We start from the raw sequence: 21,009 nt of genomic DNA, 5'->3' as shown, positions 1-21,009 counted from the left end.
CATGCAAACACACACATACATACATACGTACATGCATGCATGTATAGGCACACACACACACTGACCCACACACATGCGCACAAACAAACAAAAGGGAACGCAGTGTAAATAACGGACAGAGTCAAGACTATTGAAAAGGTTGCAAGACGCAACGAAAATTTTAGGAAAATAAAAATAAGAAAAAAGTGGAAATTTTACCGGTGAGTGTGATATATTATAAGGCACACAAAGAAAATTACTCTCCCTAGACACAACAGTATATATATATATATATATATATATATATATATATATATATATATATATATATATATATATATATATATACACACACACAAAAGTGCTTATATACATAGAGATATACAACTGTACTTATATAGATATAAATATACACATACAGGGGAAGCACTCCGTCGGTTACGACGATGAGGGTACCGGTTGATCCGAATCAACGGAACAGCCTGCTCGTGGAATTAACGTGTAAGTGGCTGAGCACTCCACAAACACATGCACCCTTAACGTAGTTCTCGGGGATATTCAGAGTGACACAGAGAGCGACAAGGCCGGCCCCTTGAAATACAGGTACAACAGAAACAGGAAATAAGAGTGAGAGAAAGTTGTGGTGAAAGAGTACAGTAGGGATCACCACCATCCCCTGCCGGAGCTTCGTGGAGCTTTTTTAGGTGTTTTCGCTCAATAAACACTCACAACGTCCGGTCTGGGAATCGAAACCGCGATCCTATGACCGCGAGTCCGCTGCCCTAACCACTGGGCCATTGCGCCTCCACATACATACATACATACGTACATACATACATACATACATACATACATACATACATACATACATACATACATACATACATTCATACATATATATTATTTTATTCTCTCTCTTTTTATAATCTCTCTGTTTATTTCATCGTGTTCCTTTCTGTTGAAGAGCGTAGGCTCGAAACGTAAAATACTTTCTCACCTTCCCGAGCGTCAAACTAATATACCTGCTTGTTGTTTATACACCTGTCTTCGTCTTTTGTTTTTCTGTAAATTTCAACTATATATATATATATATATATATGCATATATATGCATATATATATATATGTATGTATGCATGTATGTATGTGTGTGTGTGTGTGTGTGTGTGTATGTGTATGTATACATATACATACATACATTCATGATGAAACATTGAGTGTCGCACAATTACTGAATTACAGCTTTGAACAGACTGCAAACCCACACGCACACTTATATAATAAATAGGTATATTTATTATCTATAGGTATACCTATACACACATTCTTTTATCCTTTTATTCTTTTACTTGTTTCAGTCATTTGACTGCGGCCATGCTGGAGCACCGCCTTTAGTCGACCAAATCGACCCCGGGACTTATTCTTTGTAAGCCCAGTACTTATTCTATCGGTCTCTTTTGCCGAACCGCTAAGTGACGGGGACGTAAACACACCAGCATCGGTTGTCAAGCAATGCTAGGGGGACAAACACAGACATACAAACACACACCCCCACACACATATATATATATATATATATATACATATATACGACAGGCTTCTTTCAGTTTCCGTCTACCAAATCCACTCAGAAGTGGAAATTTGTGTGTTTTTTTAAATACAAATAAATGAAAGAATGGAGTTGAACGACGAATTAACAAAATTCCTTTATTCTCGACATATGTTTCGAAGGCTGCATATTCCTAATTTCGAAGGAATAGGGGGTGCATTATGCCGCCTTCTCATCAGGAAAAACAAGGAACTTATGTCAACATCAAGATGAACAAAAACTTTTAGATGACTGCCCACGCGGAGCCCATAGCGATAATCGCTATGGGCTCCGTGTGGGCAGTCATCTAAAAGTTTTTGTTCATCTTGATGTTGACATAAGTTCCTTGTTTTTCCTGATGAGAAGGCGGCATAATGCACCCCCTATTCCTCCGAAATTAGGAATATGCAGCCTTCGAAACATATGTCGAGAATAAAGGAATTTTGTTAATTCGTCGTTCAACTCCATTCTTTCATTTATTTGTATATATATATATATATATATATATATATATATATATATATATATATATATATATATATATATATAAGCACACAGCAATACACACACAAACACACCACAGACACACCGAATCAAAACTAAAGAAACAAAAAGAGAAAGCCACACTCAGAACCTTTGAACGCGAAACAATAACCTTTACCGACATAAAACTATCGATGTCGGCTGAAAATAAATATCAAAACAGAAAAAGAAAGAAACAAGCAGTAACGTGAACAGAATGGAATCCCCGCCACTCCTTTATTAAAAACGAAATGGCTGCCAACGAAAATGTGTCATTGTATACGGTGGAGGACACGACGATATGTAGAGCAGCTTCGATGCTGGAGATTTGATATGGCGACCGATATCTGGGCACATCTTGTAATCAGCAAAAATTGGTCGGTTGTATCATACAAATCGTCTTTATTGATCAGCCGACAAAATATATCGATTATAACACATATGACGCCACTCCTGCGATCAATTTGCTCATTGGCGATAATAGCACGCAAACGAAGAGAAGACTCACAGACAATACATACGCACACATAAACATACACACACCACCACCACCACCACCACCACCACCACAACAACAACAACACATATAAACACTTACACCTATATAAATATACACATCTACAAATGTATATTTACATACATATTCATATACATATACACGTATATGTATACAAACACAGTCATATATATATATATATACATACACATACAGGCACATACACACATCTATATATGTATGCATATCTGTATATGCCTATACATATATATATATAATGTATATATATATATATATATATATATATATATATATATATATATATATATATATATATATATATATATATATAGATATAGATATACAATGTATATATATATATATATATATATACATATATATATATATAATGTATATATGTATATATATATATAATCTATATATATATATGTACACAAATACGTATGTATATAGCCATACATATCTATATATAGACATGCATATCTATATATGCAAGCACATATTAAATGTACATAAATACATACATACGTACATACATATTTTGAAATATGTCTATGTTTTGGTAAACTTACAGTTTTATGGGAAAAGGAAATACCCAAAGATGCTTTCTTTAGAAAGTCGTTGTAGAAGCAGATTTTAGGACAATTTTGCTATCAGTTTAGATATATTTCATATTTTGTTTTTATATATACTACAAGGAAAGAACATAGGGGATTGCCTGGAAATTCCTATGAAATTTCTCACTGAGTTTAGACTTTCTTATCTCACACACAACTTCACCTTGTGACCATGTTGAAAGACACCATTGTTACAAAGACAGGTCCGATGTTTATCAGATTTTCTCTTAAGAACCATTTAAAGTCTGTTACATGAAATCGGCAGTAACGTATATACGAATAATGTGATACCCATCCATCCATCCATCCATCCATACATACATACATGTGGTTAGAGCGTCGAACATACGATCGTGAGATAGTGAGTTCGATTCCTGGACCGGGCTGCGTGTTCTGTTCTTGAAGAAGACGCTTTATTTTACGTTGATCCAATTTCCTCAGCTGTAGAAATGAGTCACTGGTACCAAGCTTTATAGGCCTTTGCATTTCCCTTAGGTAACATCGGTGGCGTGGGAGAGGAGAGGCTGGTATGCATGGGCGATTGCTGGTCTTCCATAAAAACAACCCTAGGTTGTCCGTTCGCCGGCGAGGCGACTTTCCGCCCAGACTTGTACCAGAGAGGGGAAACTCTTAGGTGCAACCATGGTCATTCGTGACCAACGGTGTCATACATACATACATACATACATACATACATACATACATACATACATACATACATACATGAAGACCCCAATAAAATGTAAGCCCAATAGACCTGATATAATTATCTGGGATAGAGAAGAAAACTCTGCATAGCTGTGGAAATTAGATGCCCAGCGGATGTTAAACGTAAGCTGAAGAGTAGTGAAAAAGAGAACATCTATGCTGAGCTATTGAGAAACCTGCAGTTACTCTATCCTGATTACAAGTTCAGGTTTATACCTGTAATTATTGGCGTCCTGGGATATGTAACACACTGCCTAAATACCAATCTTCAGAAATTAGGCTTCTCAAAACCAGAAAGGAAAAAGTTAATTCGAAGACTACAGATCCAATCTATCACTAGAAGTGTAAAAATCTGTAAAACTTTCCAGAAGTTAATCATTTAAAAATATATATGAGCTTGCACAACTTCAAATTGCTGTTTTCCTTCTTATATGTTCCGTATTCGTTCACTCTTTTCAGCCATGCTACCAAAACGAAGACATTCTAATTTATCTCCACAAACAAGGGCCCCAAAGAAAACTGCCTTTATTCGTGCTCAAGAAGATTCACTTCAGCGATGCCCAAATGGGCAATATTTCAAAGCGATCACCGACGGCAAAAGTTCTGCTCCAAACTACACTTATGTTTTGGGATGAATGCACAATGGCACACTGTGGTGCACTAGAAGCCCTGGATAGATCACTAGGGGATATTAGAAACAATACAGCCATTATGGTGGGGGGGGCTTAACTGTTGTCCTCGCAGGGGATTTCTGACAAATATTACCAGTCATACCACGGTGTACGCGAGCTGACGAGATCTATGAGTGTCTGAAGTCTTCACCTTGTAGAGGTTTGTTTGGTTTGTCAGCTTTCATTAAGCAAGAATGTGCGATTTTTGCTGAGGAATTCTCTCATCAGCTTCTACAAATTGGAAACGACTCCTTATCGTTGAATAACACCCTGCAACAACATGTAGTGCAATGTGGGCATGTGGTGTCTATATTGGCCGAGCTTAAAGAAAAGGTATTTCCCACATTGCAAGACAACTTCAAAAACATAGCCTGATTCGTAGAGTGAAAGAGAGAGAGAGAGAGAGAGAGAGAGAGAGAGAGAGAGAGAGAGTTATTTTAGCACCTCATAATGAAAGCGCTGATAAAGCAAACGATGGGGTTGCTTCAACATGTATCCAGTCGAATTTCTCAACTTTTTACAACCCACAGGACTGTCACCTCATAAATCGTTCCTAAAGAAAGCTGTACCTATCTTGAGGAATTTGGACCTACCATAACTATGCAATGGTACAAGATTGCCTGTAACTACAATGACAAGTCATGTCCTGGAAGCAACCATTATTGCCGGCTGCCATCGAAGAGATCACATATATACCACGCATTCCCCTTATTCCCTTAAATGTGCCATTTCAATTCAAGCACCTCCAGTTCTCAGTGCGATTGTGCTTCGCTATGACAATCAACAAAGCCCAGGGTAAAACTTTAAAAATGGTGGGTGTCGATTTACAAATACTCTGCTTTTCTCATGGACAACTATATGTTGCATGCTCTTGAGTTAGCAGTGCAGATGACTTGAATATTTATTCTACCAACACTGGAATTATGATGCAAAACATAGTTTACCTAAAACCATTGCCGACTTCACTTAACATATATTGAAGTGTGCAGTCTGCCCAAACATTACATAGATGGTGCTTTTTGTGTGGTGAAAATATACGTTTTCTTAGAATATTTTGTTCAATAATTTTTTAAAGAAATCTGGACATCTTTCTTACTGCTAAACATTCAAGTAGACTGAGATGTACATATACTGTTATCGTAGAGAGTGGGAGTTCGATACGAAGTTTTGAAATCATTACCATAAATTTGAAGCCATTAGGTCTTTAAACATTATTTTACTGGGTTTAATCTTTTGAAAGTCGTCATGATGGGGCATCACCTTCAAAAATTTAATTGATCATACTAACCTCAGTACGTTTTTCAATCTGGCATTTATTTTATAGATTTCTGCTTAATGAACTGCTAACTTTGGAACATAGTGGCACGCAATACTCGATTTAACAACAAATGTAATCACACACACACACACACAGGCGCGCGTATATATATTAGGTGCAAAAATGACTGTCTGGTTGAGAAGTTTGCTTCCCAACCATATGGTTCTACGTTCAGTCCCTCTGCGCGGTACCTTGGTCAAACGTTTTCTACTATAGCCACAAAATTGTGACTGAATTTAGTTGTCGGAAACTGCAGTGTTGTTTATCAGAAAATGACCGAAAACATGTTCCTAAAGAAGAGTTGTTTCACACTCCTTGTATGCCGATTCTGCCCATAAGAAAGGAAAAAATAATACAATGTGGCTGTAGGTCATAACACCCGGGTAACGCGGGGGTATATTGCTAGTTTATATATATTTGAACGTGTGTATATGTATGTATACACACATACACACACACACATGATCAACTGAAGAATGTCGGCACTCAGACATATACATATTTAAACATTTAATATATTGTACCATGAGTACATGTGTATGTGCATGCTTGTTGCTTTGTATTATGTGTGCATGTGTGTTTGTGTACGCGTGTAGTGTGTGTGTTACCTGTGTGTATGTGTTTGTGTGTGTGTATGTGCGTGTTTGTGTGTATGTGTGTATGTGTGTCACGTGCTGTCAGCAGTTCCTTCTTTACATTTTGAGTTCAAAGCAGCATGGCTTCGATAGGGAATTTTTCACTTTAACCAATAGACATTCGTGTACACATAATTAGAGGAGATCCTACATATGCTTGTTATGTGTACATTTGCGCATGCGTGAGTAATAAATGAAGGAGAATGACAGATAACCTGCAACTTCAATTCAGCAACGCCACTTATTAATGTATAAAACAGTAACTATATATATATATATATATATATATATATATATATATATATATATATATATATATATATATATATATATATATATATATATATATATATATGTATGTATGTATGTATGTATGTATGTATGTATGTATGTATGTATGTATGTATGTATGTATTTATGTATAGCATAACAATAGATGCCAACCTGACAGTTGTTAATTCCATTGATGTATCATTAGATTTGAAAAGAATATTTACAAACCCTATAAGAAGCCCAACGATAGACTTAGTTATACTTATGTAGGTTCCTGCCACCCCACCATATTGTTTAAGAATTTAGTTAAGAATATTAGTAGGAGAATTTCTAGCCTCTCCTCTGATATAAACATAATATATAATGTTGCCCCATTATATAAAAAACCTCTTAAAGATAGTGGATTTAAAGAGGAAATAGCTTATTCACCTGTTATTAGTCCAGAAATAAGAAAAGAAAACATAGACACAGGAAAAGTATCTGGTTCACGACTCCTTATTCCCCAAAGTGACCTTTATAGACACTTTCCTATAAATCATAAATATTGGAAACTCTTTAATAGGAATAATCTAAATATTAGTTTTAGCTCAACCACAAATTTTAAATATATAATTGCACATAACACACAAAGAAAAACAACAACACGAAGCCGGCTGATCCTGCAGAAATATCGACTTATGTCCGACAAATGGAGCCTGTACGACTGAGACCATTATTTATGAAGCCACCGTAGATTCTACGACCGCTAAGGACCACAGTTTCGTCAAAGAAATATGTGGGCCTCACAGAAGGAAATTTTAAAGCTAGTTTCAATAATCAAACCTTAAGCTTCAGACACTGGGATAAAGGAGAAACAACCAAATTATCCAGTTATATATGGTTATTAAAAGAACAAGGTGTCAGCTATAAGATACACTGGAATATCTTGGCCAAGTATAAACCTTATACCAACGGCAGTGAGAAGTGCGGTCTTTGTGATATGGAAAGATGGCTCATTTGGAAAAGTTCCTTAGACCCCGCTACATGTCTAAATTCAAGAACTGAACATTTTTTTATCATCTCCACATATGACAAAATACTTATTACGGTTTTGGGTCCCCTAAAATCACAGATAGAACCAGCTTTTTTATTATGTCCCTGAACAAGCCTTCCATATGTCTTAACATTTTTTATTGTTTTATATATATATTTTTCATTTTTTCCTTTTTAATTATGTGACTATATACGAGTGTGAGTATATGTATATATAAGCATATATTGAATGTGTATGTGTGTGCATGTGTATATATGTATACGAGTGTATGTATGTATATGTGTGTAAGACTGTATTCGGTGCATAAGGGCGACTGCAATGCGTACGTCTCCTTCCTTTATACGTATATGTATGTATATACGCGTGTATATCTGCGGTTGTAGGTGTGTTGATGGATAACAGGGTGTATATGCATATAGATATGTACCACTATAGATATGCACATATATGTATATTCATGTATGCGGCGAGTGTGAATATATGCCCGTACGATTGTGCATATATGTATATGTTTATGCTTGTGTATGTGTATATTTATTTATATAAATGTCCATATAAATGTAGGCATATATTTATGTGAGAATGAAGTTGCGTATACATATATACGTGTGTGTGTATATTTATTCATGTATATGTGTGTGTATGTACATATATGTATATTCATATATGCGGCGAATGCGAATATATGTCTGTATAAGTGTGCATATATCTATGTGTGGATGAACTTATGTATATATATATATATACGTACGTGTGTGTGTGTATTTTTATACATATATATGCATATATATGTATATGCGTATGTATGTGTGTAAAGATGTGTATATGAGCAGAAAAATGTGTGTATGGGCATATATATATGTATACTAGCTGGTGTACCCGGTAATTCCCGGGGGTAAAGATGTTCCATTGAAACGCCTTACTACTCTGATATAAGAAAGGTGTATTTTCCGTCACGAAAAAGTACAAAAACCTGTCAGCTGGAGGAGGGAGAGATTGTTGGTGATTGGCAAGAGAGGCTTTCGGAGGTTTGCGACAAAGATTGTCGGAAGTTGGTGAGAGAGGTTATATATGAATGAAGTGTTTGAAGAAAGTTTAGTAATAACGTTCACACTCTGATGGTCGCTCTTAGTGACTGCCTTTTAGCTTACGGAGTTTTTGTTTTTATATCTATCCAAAAGCAGCCAGAAGGATAGACATATTGTTGACAACAAATGATTTCGTTGGGGGTTTGTTATCTCCTTTTCAGCCAGTGGTGGCCTAGAGGTGTTAGAAGGATCAAGCGGCAAATACATTATTCTGCTTAGCAAAGACAGCTGGGAAATGTATAACTGCTGTCATTCACTGAAAAAAACTACTATTTTATCGTGAGAAAAGTGCTGTTGAAGTGTTAAGTGAAATTTGGCAATCGATGATCGCATCCACGCTATTCCTGCATGAAGCCACTACAAATACGTCATGGAATAATAAAATTGACTACTGTCATGGAACTGTAAAAATGCAGAATTATTGGCGTAATGTGCATTCAAAAAAGTATGTATGTATAGAAATGTATGAATGAAGTCTTTAAGATTTAAGATTCAAATTAAGGAAGTGCAATAATAATGTTTAACAGTTGAAAACTGTGAGTAGTGAAATGCAGAATTAGATCGGCTGATCGTGTGAATCAAATATTGGTCGCTTCGCTAAAAACTACAGGTGGTATGGGTTATTTCTCTTGGGTTGTTTAAATAAAATATTAGTAATATATAGTAAATAGAAGGATCCATTGGCGGAGCCCTATTATCGATTTTTTCAACAATCTAAGTATGTCACGATATTTCCAGACATGAGTTCTACTCACGTGTCAAACAAAGTGATATTGTCTGCAAAAATTAGGAATTGGATCACAAAAAATCAATATTCAAAGTAATCGAATATAAACAATGAAATGGATTATTTCCCTTGCGGGTTTTAAAAGAATATTTTGCAGATGCTTGGGTGTTTTTAAAAAAATTAGTTATATGAGGTAGATATAAAGGTCCCTTCCAGGGGTCGTATTATCGACTTTTTCAACAATCTAAGTATGTCACGGAGGTTTCCAGACATGTATTCTACTCACGTATGAAGTTTCATCAAAATCAATAGAACAATGTGGGAGGAGTTAGTTAACAACGCCACAAGAAACACACACTGATTTTCCACATATGTAGTATATATATACGTCTGTGTGAGTGTGTAGGTATGTAGTTTTTACGAACGCAGAAGGTTTCTATCTAGTGTAAGAATGTGGTTGCGTGTATTTTATAATGATAATTTATATTTTTTATATATCGTTATATCTTTTATATCTTTTATATTTTTCATGCCTATTAGAGTAACTTTCCTTTTTTATTCAACGGTTTTTTTCATATATATATATATATATATATATATATATATATATATATATATATATATATATATATATATATATGTATATATATATATATATATATATATAAATTCCTCTTTTTACATAGTATCGGAGTTTCATTCAATCTTTTGTTGTCATTTTATTATTATTAATATATATATATGTATATACACATGTATATATGCACATACACACACACACACACACATATATATATATAGATACATATATATATATGATATATTTATGTGTGTAAAAGCATATATTTATGTATATATACGTATGCGTATATATACATATTTGTGTATGTGTGTGTGTGTGTGTGTGTGTGTGTGTGTGTGTGTATAAAAATCTTAGAGATTGAAAATTGAATTCACGGGACTCTTTCTTCAGAACCACTGCGATCGCTTCATCCTAATTATGCACCTAACAGGTAAGGTGCTGTGCAAACAATTTTCATGTATCATAGGTACAAATGTGTCTCCTCACTTATCAAAAGGTAACTCGTTTTTTACTTGTCATTTCGCTTATTTCTATAACAAATACATTTTGGTTATTGTAGCATACTGTCCGTCTCCATGTGAAACTGAGATATCATGAAAGAATCCTTTTCATAGAAGCAATAAAATAAAATTCACAAGGATGAAAAATAAGGAATCAAAGCACAAGACAACACGAAGTCAAACGTGTTATTCAAGGCCTCGATGTCAACAAAGGTCACGGCCCTGATGGCATACACCCACGGGTTATCAAAGCGTTGGCTCCGGTCATCTGCGAGCCCTTAACACGACTATTCAATATGTCATTGGCGACGGGTGTTATACCTGCAGACTGGAGAACAGCGACAATCTGCCCAATTTTCAAGAAAGAGAGCCGCGAAGACCCGCTTAACTACCGACCGGTTTCCCTTACATCAATTATCAGCAAGATGTTCGAAACCATCCTTAAGAAAAGTATGATGCTCCACCTCCTAAACACAACCTCTATCTCTGATTCCCAACACGGCTTCGTGCCGAAGAGATCATGCTTGACCAACCTACTAGTAATGGAAGAATTGGTGACGCGCATCCTCGATGATAGTGATGCTGTTGACATCGTTTTACTGGACTTTGCCAAAGCTTTTGACTCGGTAAACCACCGCCTATTGCTTGTCAAGCTTCAAGCATATAGTTTTCATCCGGATATTGTACGATGGGTTGGTGCCTTCCTCTCAGATCGCTCCTTCCAAGTCCAAGTTAATGGTTCGCTGTCCGACGTCTCCAGTGCGAGCAGTGGCGTGCCTCAAGGTTCAGTGCTTGGGCCCTTGTTGTTCTTAGTCTTCATAAATGGCTTGCCCGACGACCTCACGCAACACACCCTTCTATTTGCCGACGATATCAAACTGGTCGCTCCTCGCGGTAATATAGAGGATCTTCGTCGATGCCTCCACCAAATTTGGAAGTGGTCTAACAATTGGGACCTGTGTCTGAACGTGTCAAAGTGCTGTCATCTGCCTGTCGGCTCTACTCCTGCAACTCAACTTGATTTCGAGCCGGGTCGTCTGCTGCTGGAGAGGACCGATCAGGTAAAGGACCTAGGTATCTTGGTGGATTCCTCCTTTTCGCCTTCGCCCCAGTGCGTCCATGCTGCCAACAAAGCACGCGGAATTCTGTTCTTGATTCGACGGTCATTCGGAATGCTCACAGCAGCCATATTCCTACCACTCTATGACACGCTGGTGAGACCCATATTGGAGTATGGGATTCAAGCCTCTTCTCCTTATCTCCTCAAAGACATACAGCATCTCGAAAGAGTCCAGAAGCTGGCTACCCGCATGGTTCATGGTCTCAAAAATTTGTCCTACGAAGAAAGGCTGAGGACGCTCGACCTTTATTCTCTTGAAAAACGCCGCCGCCGTGGTGATCTCATTCTCGCCCACAACATCATAAGCGGAAAGTGTAACCTCTCGAAAGAGCTGTTCTTCACTCCTGCTCCAGAGCGTCGGCTGCGGGGTCATTCCGGAAAGCTCTACCTGCGACGATTTCATCTCAATCGAAGGAGAGGAGCTTTCTCCGTCCGGGTTGCGGATCCGTGGAACAAGCTGCCAGACGAGATGGTGAAGATGCCGACGACCGCTTTGTTCAAAGCCTCCCTTGACCTCAAGTGGCCTGAACTCTTTACATGAACACCACCCTGCACTTAACTCCATGTCCCCCTACATGGCCTTGCTATTTGCTTTTGAGCCAAATTAACTAACTAACTAACTAACTAACTAAAATAAAATGTAATTCACTGATAAGACAGATAAAAATATAAAATACACATGCGATGACAATAGAACAAAATAAACAACCGGACATCTATATTGATGTTTAAATTTCAGCAAAGCAAAGAAGTTAGCATATCCACACACACACACACACACACACACACACATACACACACACTTACGCACACAGGTACGCACACACGCATATACATACACACACATGTATATATATATATATATATATATATATATATATATATATATATATATATATACATATACAAAATTACATACACCCAGTTATATATGCACACACACTCACACACAAATGTATAAATACCGATATGCATGAATGAATATGTAAACTGTCAACTCTGTCTGTCTGTCTATTCTAAACAGACTCTGTCCTCTAGCCTTAGATTTGGTAGGTGATAAAGATAGACTAATGAATTAAAAACGAACCTCTATCCTTTACAAGCTGTGACGTTAACAACCTTCATACAGTTCTTAGAAGTGTAGTATATTCTGAGCTATATTTGTAACAACATGGACTTTTTCCCTCTTCTTGCTCTTTGAGTAAAATTATATTAATATGTCCAACTGATTAAAAAAGTCTATTTACTTATGCAGCTGAGGATAGCCCTGCATTAAAATTGATGTAATGATTGCATTGTTCAATTAAATGCAGTCGCATGAAATGGTCGTACTGCATCACCTCTTGATATCCTGTTGCTTATTTTGATTTTATTCACCTTACATTAAGTTGTACGGATAATATCGCACTGACTTGGTGCTTAAATTAAGTACCTAATTCAACTGAATCTCAATTATATATATATATATATATATATATATATATATATATATATATATAGCAATAATAATTCTCTAAACGAGATATAGACAGTAACTGCTCCATAACATAAGGGACGTTAGCCATCTGAATGTGGCTAGGGACAGGGCAGGGCGGTGGGGGTGTTACTGATGCATTTAGCCCCAGGCGATCATCAACGTCACCAGGAGGGCTGACGCCATCACGGCGTCCTCTAGCCTGCAAAGGGAGATCATTCCCCGAAGAAGCGGATGCCACATACGGACCTAGGTTTCAAGGTATTTGCCTATTATCAACGCATGGCAGGCACCGCTCCTCGACGAACAACTCTCTGTGCAGGATATATATAAAGATTTTGACAGTAAATACATTTACTGATGTAGAAAATCCGTTCGACAGCAATAATAATTCTCTAAACGAGATATAGACAGTAACTGCTCCATAACATAAGGGACGTTAGCCATCTGAATGTGGCTAGGGACAGGGCAGGGCGGTGGGGGTGTTACTGATGCATTTAGCCCCAGGCGATCATCAACGTCACCAGGAGGGCTGACGCCATCACGGCGTCCTCTAGCCTGCAAAGGGAGATCATTCCCCGAAGAAGAACAAAGCTTCCCCATCAAAAATTACCAAAAACATATAGTGAAAAGAAACATAACAAGTAACAAGAATATGTGGAGATGGACAAGAAACAATAAACCGTATTGTCTTTGGCTGCCCAGTCAGAGCTAAGAAGGAATAAATTCACAGACACAACACTATGCCAACACTATGAAATAACAACAGAAAAAAGATCGTAAAGGTACACGCCAGAAAAGGTCACAGAAAATGGGAAGCAACCATGCTATGGGATATGCCAATAGACACAGATAGAGAAAGTAAGGCCAATAGGCCGGATATAGTTGTCAGAGATCAAGAAAAAAAATGCATTCTAATCGATGTATCAATACCAACAGATGACATGGAGGAACATTGCAAAATACAAAGACTTGGAAATAGAGGTAATTTGAATGTGGAGTTTAAAAACAGAAACAGTTCTTATCATAATAGGCGCATTAGGTATCATAGAACATATTCTGACAAATACGTAACAAAACAGCAAGAGTAACAAATATATATAACATACAGAAAATAGTACCACTAGGCACCGCACACATCCTACGTGAAACGCTTTCAATAAAGTAAAAATGAGTGTATCACAACAAAGTACGGCACATACCCAGAAACACAGAGCTGCGCTCGGTAGTGCAGTGAAAGCACGTGATAAAAATAAGACTACTGAATAATAATAATAATAATAATAATAATAATAATAATAATAATAATAATAATAATAATAATAATAATAGTAGTAGTAGTAGTTGTAGTAGTAGTAGTAGTAGTAGTAGTAGTAGTAGTAATAGTAATAGTAATAGTAATAATAATAATAATAATAATAATAATAATAATAATAATAATAATAATAATAATAACAACAACAACAACAACAATTCCTTCAGTAACGAGATAGATCTGGTATTCAGCTTTATTTTGTACAACGGTCATTTTAACACATCCTGCTGCTGTCTCTTACTCCTTTCAACACGTTGCGTTGCATCAATTTAGCAGTTTGTGTCTCATCAGGTACATCTATCCATAAAGGTTTCTGTCTCACTAAAGATCCCGAGTTGTGGCTGTCATGTTGTTATATGCCCGTCTGCTATATGACAGACGGACATATAACAATATGATGAAACCCAAACTGGAAAACTGATGCAACACAACATGTTGAAAGGAGTCCCAAGTAGCAGGACAAGTCGAAATGGCCGTTGTACAAAATAAAGATTAATACCAAATCCATGTTCTCGTTACTTAAGCAATTATTATTATTCTTTAAGTTGTGTTGGAATCTATTTCTAGCTAAGGAAATCTTTGCCTCTGTCTCACTGTCAGTCTGTGATAGGATACATATCCTTTCTGTTGGCAGTAAAACCCTTGGTACTTGTTTAAAATCTTTGGGTACTTTCTTTAATTTTTCATGGTGTCTGTTATTTCTCTAGAGATACTTTTTTAATTTAACATTTTAAGAATAATTTTATAAAGTTTTTCTTGGAATGTTGCTTGGTGTTGGTTAGTAAGTAGATTTTTCAGTGATTTAAATTCGCGTCCACTTTCATCCTCCGATTTTTGATGATGCTGTGTACTATACATCCTGCTTTCCAGTTTATGGGGTAGATCCTCGTCATGTCGTATGATTTGTTGGGTCTGGAGTGTGTGTACATATATATATCCTTATGTACGGATAGTTATATATATGTACTCACATATATTGACATGCACAAGTACATGCATATATATATGTATGTGTGTGTGTGTGTGTGTGTGTGTGTGTGTGTGTGTGTGTGTGTGTGTGTGTGTGTGTGTGTGTGTGTGTGTGTGTGCGTGCGTGCGTGTGTGTATACGATTTAAATATCAAACTTTCGTTAAGTTCATCGCTGCTATTGTGAGTATTATGAGCATTCGAATTTACAACATATTCACTGTCAGCAGTGTTTTCTTTGTATTTGCTTATTCATTGTAATTATTGGAACATGCTTGATTTGTTTTTTCTTTATTTTCAGAATCTTTAGTAAATTACTTATCTTTTATTGTTCCCTCATTAACTGTGTTATTTATCTTCTAAATAAATTTATTATTAATTTTATGTATATTGTATTCTAAGGCTTCAGTGTGTGTCCGTCAAAAAAAATCTCGTGATATCTTTTGGATTTTGGAAAGCGGTAAAGAATTTTTTAGCATTCTTAGACGATATTTGTTATCAGCAGATAAGATTATCCTGGAGAACACTAGATTTCTCGTACTTCTTGTTTGATCTATTGTTGCTAGTATATAATATGGAAGTGTCAATATTTATTGGGTTATAGTTAAAATTCGTATTTTGGTTCTCCTTATTTTCAGTTCGTTTTTTAACTTTAATATCTTTTTCTTATTCGTAGTTTATTCTGTTCACCTCCCTCTATTCTGTGTTTACAATTGTGTGTCCGTATCTGAAGCCTAGTTCCCTTAATATCGTGGCTACTAGAATTAACTATATTATTATCATATGTATATATATATTTTATCAATATGTGTTGTAAGATTCCTGATATGAAATCGTGTGTTGAAACCGATATTGATATATTTCGGGACGGTCATTTTTTTTGCCAAGTAAACACACACACTATATATTTTTTCTTCACTTGTTTATTACTGTTCTTATTTTATTATTTTAACTCATGCCTATTGTCCGGAAATCTTTCGTCACACTCCTGTGACCTCTTCAGCGACACTTTTCATTTTCGTGTATGTTTTTGCTCTACTTACTCCATTCTGTTCTCTAAGAAGAAGAATAGAAGACCTCAGAAGAACAGAATGGAGCAAGTGGAGCAAGAACGCACACAAAAACGAAAAGTGTCGCTGAAGAGGTCACAGGAGTGTGACGAAAGATTTCCGGACAATGGACATGAGTTAAAATAATGAAATAAGAACAGTAATAAACAAGTGAAGAAAAAATATATAGCGTGTGTGTTTACTTGGCAAAAAAAATGACCGTCCCGAAATACATCAATATCGGTTTCAACACACGATTTCATATCAGGAATCTTACAACACATATTGATAAAATATATATATACATATGATGATAATATAGTGTGACGTAAAATAGAGGGAGACGGTCAGAATAAACTACGAATAATATATATACACTCATATACACACATGTACAGCTATAATCGTACATATATTCACATATATACACATATGCAGTAATGGTCAAATTATATACATACACTCGCTCTTCATATATCTCAGTAACACTTTCACACTCCATTCATTAAACTCAACAAAACACATATAACACATACGCATTCATTTAAGTGGTACGCACGCGCGCACACACACATACATAGTGCACATTGTACATATAGATGAATTAAAAGTAGACACGTATACATACACTCTGGCACACACTCACACATGCGCACTTCTTGGCGATACTTTCCCACCCACATACCAAAACACTACACACAAAATACACATACACTCAGACACATAGCAACACAATACGTACAGACAAGCAAAACACACATACAAACGTCATTAGAGTATAAGGACATACATGCATCTGAACATAAACACCATCCTGCACATTTAACTCTCTGTAACTGTGATGCGTATGAAATTTCTTACCTCTACCTTTACTTCCTGTTATTTTAACCGCAAACCATTTCCAGCATTGCCTAATATACATCAAAACGCATTTTCCCATTAAGCTCGTTTCTTCCCCTGATTTCTACACTGTTAAACATTTTAAAACCAGAGTATATATATATAATAAAATATAATTGTAACAAAGGGCGCTGAATTGACAACGCCTGTACGCTAGAAATAGACGCCAAATGCGCATCTGTGTCTCAAACTTATAGGCGCAGTAGGAATCTTGCTTCTCAACCACATGGTTCCGGGTTGAGTCCTACTACGTGGCACCTCGGGCAAGGTGTTTTCTACTATAGCCTCGGGCCGACCAAAGCCTTGTGAGAGGATTCGGTAGACGGAAATTGAAAGACCGTCGTATATATATATGTGTGTGTGCGCGCGCACGCACCGGCGTGTGTTTGTGTGTGTGTGTGTGTGTGTTTGTCTTTATGTCTGTGTTTGTCCCACCATCACCGCTTGACAACCGGTGTTTATGTGTTTATGTCCTCATAGTCTATGGTTCGGCATAAGAGAGAGAGAGAGAGAGAGAGAGAGAGAGAGAGAGAGAGAGAATAAGTACTAGGCTTTAAAGAATAAGTCCTAGGGATTAATTGTTTGACTAAAACCCTTCAAGGTGGTTTTCAAGCATGGCGGCAGTTAAATGACTGAAACAAGTAAAAGAAACAAATAAAAAATAAAAGAATATATATCACGAAGAGGCAAATTAACCGACCTAATCGTCCAGAAATGTTATCTCTTAAGGACGTTCTGTGTTTAAAAATAGAAATATCCAGGGTCCACATAGATTTGACAGTTTCCTCCAAGACTCATTAAACTTGACGAGTGACTTTGTATAAATGTTTTTATCGCAACGGGTAACATCCGACAATATGGCAAGTATACAGTAATTTTAATTTAACTTTTATCAAATTTCCACGAGCTTCTACAGAATGATGAATAGTAATTTTCAGAAGAAAATATTTATTACTTTAAAATATATTTCAGTAAAAGAAAAGTAATTGTAACTAAATTACTCTGTATGTAGATATTATATTAAAGGTCGACAGATGTCTCCCCTCTCTCTTTCTTTATACACACACACACACACATATATATATATATATATATATATATATTTGTGGATTTATTATGTTACCACTGGTTTCATACGAAAACATCACAAATATGAAGTATTCCTCTTAAAAATGATGGTAAATTGTTCCCATTTTAGATAAGACTCCATGGTATTAGAGATAACTTTATGGGACTTCAAATGTTGTTTTGTGGCACAGAGTGTAATGTAAAATACAAATAAGAGGAGGTATTTCCTGTAGGACACCCTTTCATTGTTATTTCCCTTGTATTAGCCTTGCTTCTTTGTAAGTATTGGTAAAAGTATTTGATTTTTGTGTCCAATACACTTGAATTGCACCATATGAATACATTCATGCATACACTGATAGAAATATATACAACGTGCATAGCAAACTTCTACTTTGCATGGAGACATGAACATATATATACTGATCATTTTCAGAGATTTAGACAGCTTTTAAAGGTCTCCCCATGTAAGTCCATGAAAATTATACGTGCATGAGAATATATTATATAAATTGTGTAATGTCATGAACGTATCTCATATAAGTATAACGTTTTATATTCAAACATGAGTACCTGAAATTGAATGGATAATGGAATAAATATACATCATCATCATCATCATCATCATTATTATTATTATTATTATTATTGAGTGACCGAGCAGAGCATGCCATCAAAGTGACACTGGGGTAAAATATACGAAGCCCAGTATACCCATCATGACTACCCGTCTGATAAGGGTACACCAGGCACATGCATCACAACCATATGTGCGCGACATGGTGATCACATGGCTATGATGCTCCCCCACTACTTCTGCTCGTGATCAGAGATGCACATATCGTCAGCCACTAAGGGACATGCTCAACTGGTTAAGGTCAAACAACTGACAAGCAAATCTGTGGTATTGAGCAGAATATTTGCTGTAGCCCATCTTTTATACCAAGACAAAACAATAACAACTGACAAGCAATATTATTATTATTATTATTATTATTATTATTATTATTATTATTATTATTATTATTATTATTATTATTATTATTATTATTATTATTATTATTATTATTATTCTATGTTTGACTTTTGCTTTATGTCTGTACAAGTTGGCTCCAAGTCTCACCCAGAGACCTCAAGAGACAACAGGTTGAAAGTTCTGTGCCATATATTTGGGGGTTTTTTTTTGGTGTTGTACTAGTGAATGTCTAATACATAAAAATAAAAAATAAATTAAAAAAAAAATTATTATTATTATTATTATTATTATTATTATTATTATTATTATTATTATTATTATTGTTATCATTATTATATTATTATTATTATTATTATTATTATTATTATTATTATTATTATTATTATTATTATTATTATTATTATTATTATTATTATTATCATAATTGCCTTTGCACTGCTTCTAATGCTGGAGATGTACTACTGTGTCAGCTTTCCACTACCAGTGAACGAAGGTAACACCTCATATTTTTCGAGCAGCTTTCGGAGTATTCGAGCGGTTCCAAGCAGTGCTGTTTTCTGCAAGTGCTCCACCCTTATTGCAGCCCCTATTTGTTCCATGTACTTCTCGAGATTTTTACTCTTTGTTCCCATGTTTCCGACAATCATTGGTTCCACTACCACCTTTTTCATCGACCACAACTGCTTTACCGCCCAAACTAACCTGTCGCACCTATCGACTTTTCTTTCTTCCTTATCGCATACCTTGTTGTCAGTTGGACATGCTATATCTATGATCCAGCATAGTTTGTTTTCTTTTTCAATTAAGACTATGTCGGGCTTCCTACTCTTCCTATTCTCTATCTTATGGTCGCACTGAATCATAAAATACCACAGAATCTTTGCATTATCATTTTCGATGATGCCTTCGGGTTTGTGGTCGTACCAATTTTTTTGCTCTGTCAAGTCCATACTTGTTGCAAAGTGTCCAATGGACAAGCCTTGCTATATTGTCGTGGCGTCTCTTATATTCCTTCTTGGTTAGTGGCGTACATTGTCTGGTGATGCGCCATACAGTTTTACCATTTTGTCCACAGATTCTGCACTTATCACTTTCTGGTGTGTTGTCTACTCTGTATTTTATGTAGCTCGTTCTTGGTGGCTGCTGTTGGGCAGCACAGATTAGAGCCTCCATTTCCAGTTTTTAATCACTTTTAGTCATCAACAGCCATTTGCTTTCTCTGTCTGTCTTATTATCTTCAATATCCCTATGAAATTGTCCATGCATTGTTTTCTTTATCCATCTATTTTCAGTTTCAATCATTTCAATTGCTTGTACAGTATTATTAGTATTATCATTATTGTTGTTGTTGTTGTTGCTGTTGTTGTTGTTGTTTTTGTTGT

Source organism: Octopus sinensis, linkage group LG2, assembly GCF_006345805.1.
Source record: "Octopus sinensis linkage group LG2, ASM634580v1, whole genome shotgun sequence".
Taxonomy (NCBI): Eukaryota; Metazoa; Mollusca; class Cephalopoda; order Octopoda; family Octopodidae; genus Octopus; species Octopus sinensis.
This window is presented reverse-complemented; position numbering follows the sequence as displayed.